Source organism: Pyrus communis, chromosome 7 (genome assembly GCF_041283825.1).
Source record: "Pyrus communis isolate YQ-2024b chromosome 7, ASM4128382v1, whole genome shotgun sequence".
Classification (NCBI taxonomy): Eukaryota; Viridiplantae; Streptophyta; class Magnoliopsida; order Rosales; family Rosaceae; genus Pyrus; species Pyrus communis.
The window spans coordinates 7351589-7357588 of record NC_142571.1 but is presented as its reverse complement, the minus strand read 5'-3'; the positions used below and the strand labels follow the sequence as shown (position 1 = coordinate 7357588).

The following is a 6000-nucleotide window of genomic DNA, read 5'->3' as shown; positions in this document are numbered from 1 at the left end:
TCTTCCGGAATTATCAAATCATCTTTTATCAGTCAGTCAAATTATCGATCAATTGGGTTATATCGTACTAATGTTTCTATTTTTTTGCTTACTTCCGGATATCCAAACTAGGGTTGTAATTAGGCATGGTACTAAGAGAAAGGGGTTGTATTATGTCGACGATGTGGCTCCTAGGCTCCTAGCAGAGTAAATCAGGTACGTAGTGGGAATGGTGACAAGATTAAGAAGATTTAGTTAAGGCATCAGCGACTTGGGCATGCCTTGTTTGGCTATTTATGGAAGTTGGTTATTTTATTATTTACTAGTATTTCAGACTCTGATAGCAGTCTACGTGTCATTCTTTCCCTATACGAGTTGCTGAAAGAAACAAAAAGAATTAAATTTCTGATGGTTCAGTTGGATGTTTTTCAACCACCATGGGGTGACCCAGTGGTTGGGGATGAATTTTAGACCCGTATTCCACACGACATGTCTTGGTTTCGATTCCTAGCGCTGGTGAATCGCACGATGGTGGCCAGGGGGAGGCTAAAATGCCTATGTGAGTCTTCCCTACCCCCGGAAGAATGGACTGTCGTGGCAAAGTCACTAGCTGGTCCCCTTTTATTAAAAAAAAACAGTTGGATCTTTTTCTAATGACTCATAGTGGTTAGATGCGGCTAGAGAACATGAAGTGGCTGTGATCATTTCATTAGTACCAATCCTAAGACCAAGTGCTATCTCAAAAAAGTACGTAGAAAGTTTTGAATGCTAACCTCGGGACCCTTAGCTTCATCTTACCCCTTTAGACAATACGGCTTTCGTGAGTAATACGGCTTGCTATAATCTTGCGACTCTCTTTGTTTCCTTTTTTTTTTTTTTTCTAGAGAATCTCGGCATTTTATTATAAGGAGTACACAATGAGATTTTATAGTACTAATAAAAAAAGTTTTTTTTTAATATAAATATTAAAGTCCTTTCAAATAAATTTGAAACCATGTACAATTGCACCTTTTGGTCCCCCAAAGCCGCCTCTGCCGCAGTGGTTGTTTGATCTCAGCCTTGCCCATACCTAAATTCCCATTACCTATTCTTTTGTGTATATCCTCAATCCATTCACAAGACGCAAGCCCGCACCCAATCTGGAACTAGAGGAGTGAGGACGAACATTATTTGTTGGCATAAACAAATGACACAATAATGCACCAAAATTAGGAATTGTCATTGTACAATACCAAAGCTAACTATTGTTTAATTGGCATACTATCGATATGAACAGGAACGAGCAATTTTTTATGTATTCGAACACGACCATATGGTGTTATTATTTCACTCAACTTATAACTCGTGAATTTGTTTTTTTGTTTTTTTTTTTTTTTTTTTATCAATATACATAAGAAGTAAGATATATCAACCTTGTCGTCCACCTTTATTATAACACGTAGAATAATACGCCACCTAACTTGTATTTTTAGTACCCATAAAAATTTCTCAACAAGAACAACACATTCATCAAGTTAGTCGTTGTGTCATACAGTTTATAATCAAAGAGAAATTTCATACAAAACTAATATCTCTCTTTTTTCATTTGTTTTAAGTTAAAGAATGAATACAATAATTTCAAAAAAGTGAACATTCCTAATATTAGTTCACAAAATTATATTTATATTGAATTTATTCATCAAATTAAGAGAAAAAGATATATTTTTTTTGTCAGGACATCCCTCATCGAGTACGATAGCGATTGGGGTGGCTGATCCACTACGTACAGAGCACTCTGATTATGATTATAAATTGGATGCTGCTAAAGCTGCTAGACAAACAATCAATACAGCTCAACTTTTTTACAACTCCATTTCTACTTTCGCACAAAACAAATATCATCGTCATGGGGATGGGGTTTTACAACTCCATTTCTGCAGTGTTTTTGTCATCCTTTTTTATGCATGCCTTCATTCTTCACTCTTGCCTTCCTTGTTTCGCCCTTCCGGGAAATGAGACAGATAGACTCGCTTTGCTTGAAATCAAAGCTAGCATAACTCATGACCCTTTTGAAGTCCTGACTTCATGGAATGAAACCATCCACTTTTGCTCTTGGCATGGCGTTACATGTGGTCGTCGTCATAAAAGGGTCACAAGGTTGAGCCTGCGGTCCTTCAAACTTGCAGGATCTATATCGCCGCATATTGGGAACTTGAGTTTTTTGAGAGTCATTGATCTCCAGAACAACAGCTTAGGCCATGAAATTCCTCCAGAATTCAGCCGCCTGCACAGATTGCAACAACTACGGTTAAACAACAATTCACTGAGTGGAGAAATTCCCACTAACTTGTCGCGTTGCCTTCAGCTCTTCCGGCTCGGTATTGGTTTCAATGTGCTGATGGGAAAGATTCCAAAGGAGCTTGGCCTCTTGTCAAAGTTGAGATTTTTTCACATCCACTATAACCACTTTACAGGGGGAGTCCCTCCTCCTTTTAGCAATTTATCATCTCTTAAAGGGTTCTCCGCAACTTCTAATAATTTGAGTGGCACTGTCCCGGATATTTTTGGCCGAATGACCAATCTTAGCTTTCTTGCTTTTGATGGAAATAGCTTTTCGGGTATCCTTCCTCCCTCAATCTTTAATCTCTCTTCTCTCACAGTCCTTTCCATGGTAGACAACGAAATCCAAGGGAGTCTACCCTCAAACTTAGGTATGGTCTTTCCGAGTCTCCAAACATTTTCTATTACCAGTAACCAATTCAGTGGATCTATTCCTGTTTCATTATCAAATGCCTCAAATCTATTTAGCTTGGCGATCGGAGTTAACCACCTGCATGGAAAAGTCCCTCCATTGACGAATTTGCATAAGCTTGAGTGGTTAATCCTTGCTGACAACCATCTCCGAAGTGGGGGAATTGATGACTTGACCTTTCTCTGCGATTTGACCAACGCCACCCATTTAGAAATTCTCCAAATGTCTACCAACAATTTTTGGGGCACGTTACCTCAGTGCATAGGAAACCTGTCTTCTTCTCTTCAAATCTTCATTGTAGCTCAAAATAAAATATTAGGAAGTATCCCGAATGAGATTGTAAATCTGGCTAACTTAGAGCTTTTGGGGATGGACGAGAACCAAATTTCAGGTCACATTCCCCCTGGTCTGGGAAAGCTGCACAAGTTATATCAATTAACTTTTGATGGGAACTCTCTCTCTGGCAATCTTCCATCCTCTTTCAGAAATTTAAGTCAATTAAATGTGTTAAGCTTAGCAGGCAACAAACTTCAAGGCAATATCCCGCCGAGTTTAGCAGAGTGTCAGAATTTGAGGATCTTACATCTTGGTGCCAACAATTTCAGCGGTATCATATCGCAAGAAATCTTTGGTCTGCTGAACTTGTATAATTTGAGTTTAGGACAAAATCAGTTTATAGGCTCCCTGCCAGAGAACATAGGAGTTTTAATAAATCTAGAGTATTTAGATATCTCTGATAACATGTTATTCGGTAAAATTCCGGCTAGTCTTGTTAGTTGTATAAAATTAGAGTACCTAGACATGCATGGAAATTTCTTCAATGGGACAATTCCATCAACTTTGAGTTCACTAAGAGGTCTTTCAAAATTGTATCTTTCTCACAACAACTTGTCAGGCACCATTCCAGAATTCTTAGAAGGTTTTGTATTTTTGGAATCTCTGAATCTATCTTATAACAATTTTGAGGGCATGTTGCCGATCAAAGGAGTGTTCAAGAATGCAACGGCGACATCAGTTGAAGGAAATAGCAAGCTTTGTGGGGGCATACCTGAGTTTCATTTGCCAAAGTGCAAACTCCAGCATGCAAAAAAGAAAGGATTGAGCTTAACCATGAAATTGGTTCTCTCCCTCGTTTGTGGGATTCTTGGAGTCATTTTTGCACTAACCTTTTTGTACCTTTATTGCTCACGGAGGGACAAAAAGGGTCAAGCTGCAACTGATTCGGACAAATTTCCCCAGGTGTCTTACCAAAGTCTTCTAAAGGCAACAAATGGATTCTCCTCAACCAACTTGGTCGGTATGGGCAGTTTTGGGTCCGTTTATAAAGGAGTATTTGAGCAAGGTGAAACTACAGTTGCCATCAAGGTACTCAACCTCGTTCGTCGCGGAGCTTACAAAAGTTTTATTGCTGAGTGCGAGGCTTTCAGAAATATTAGACACCGTCATCTTGTCAAGGTACTCTTAGCATGTTCTGGTTTTGATTATCGCGGTCACGACTTCAAGGCCTTAATTTATGAGTTCATGGTTAACGGGAGCTTGGAGGAATGGCTGTATCCAATTCATACAATTGGTGAGACAAATCAGAAGCCAAGGAGCTTAACAATTTCTCAGAGGTTGAATATTGTTATTGATGTTGCTATGGCATTGGATTATCTCCATCATCATTGTGAGACGCCAATAGTTCATTGCGACCTCAAACCCAGCAATATTCTTCTCAATGAGGACATGGTTGCACATGTAGGTGACTTCGGGTTGGTGAGGTTCCTACCAAAAGCTGCTGAAAATTCTTCGGGAAATCAATCAAGCTCTTTAGGGATCAAGGGAACTATTGGTTATGCTCCTCCAGGTAAATACACTTGGTGGTTTATTTTTCCCTAGCTAGTATTTTAAAATTGTGCAGTATTTATTTTAAAATTTTCAAACATGAAATGAGCTTTTAGCACTTCACTAGAAAATTAGAATCTAATGTTCTGAATTGTGGAATGCAGAATATGGCATGGGACATGAAGTGTGGACACAAGGTGATGTGTACAGCTTTGGCATCCTCCTGTTGGAAATATTTACAGGAAAAAGACCGACCGATGACATGTTTCAGGGAACTTCAAACCTTTATAGCTTTGTGAAGGCAGCTCTACCTGAGCAAGTGGAAGAGGTTTTGGATCCCGTTCTTGTTCAAGAGAGCATCATCCTAATGAGGGGAGGGCAAGGAATCGCATCCTAATCATAGAAAGTTTAATCTCTGTTTTAGAAATTGGTGTTGCTTGCTCAACGGAGTTGCCTAGAGAAAGATTGAACATCTGTGATGCTGTGGCACATATGTGTCGGATCAGAAACAAACTTCGAGCAAATGGTATATGCGAATAGAAGCTTATTGTTAATAATGTGGTATAGCATGTAATAGTATTGATGTTATGTGAAAGCGTTCTCGTATTTGTTAGATAAAAAATGCAGTGCAAATGGCTAGTTGATCAATGTTTGCCAAACAAACTTATTTGCATCGAATTATGCTTGAACAATGACGTTCTAGCTTTGCCAAACATTACAGGACGAACACTCTGAAAGAATTAAAATTAAAAATTAAAAAACAAAGTTGTGGAAAGTATTCATCAAATTTCAAACCTATGTTGGATTTCCTGCTCTCTGTTGAGAGGCTTATCCCTGGTTGAAAATGGGAAGCGTTCCATAGTAGTTTATTGCTTTTGTTATTTTATTTTTTTAGAAAACCTAAACGGTATGAGGAGAATTTTATTAATAACAAAAAGTAAGTTACACCTAGTCAAGGGAGACCTAAACCTAACTCCCCATAATACAAGAAAAAAGAAAAAAAATACATGAAAAAGAAGGGGGATATAAACCTTACTCTTCTATAAACGAAACAAAAAAGATACAAAAATACGCATTCATTAGTCATCCATTCTTCAACATTTATGTGAGCATTCATCATCCATTCATCAACATTTATCTTTCGCTCACTCACTCTCATATTTCATTAAAATATTGTTTTACATATAGTTTGGGGGTGGTCCAGGCAACACAGAGGTGGGCATTCATCAAAGCCATGTCACAGAAAATTACATGAGCATTGACGAAATTTTAGGTCTATAAATGCATGAGAGAAACATTTCACAAATCCGTATGACTTTCAGAGATATTAAACCATGCTTAATTTTAACGCAGTGGAGGGATTTGATTTACCTTTCATTTTGTAGATCCGAGTTCTTGCAGCCATCTTTGCTGTGTGTACAGCACCTTCATTTGTGAGTCATTGCTCCTTGCATTTCCTATTCCCC

At 38.3% G+C, this 6000-nt stretch overlaps 1 pseudogene; it reads left to right on the top strand.

Moving 5' to 3' along the window:
* The first annotated feature begins 1864 nt into the window (after positions 1-1864).
* Positions 1865-5178, top strand: LOC148695610 (LRR receptor-like serine/threonine-protein kinase EFR pseudogene; annotated as a pseudogene).
* The last annotated feature ends 822 nt before the right edge of the window (positions 5179-6000 follow it).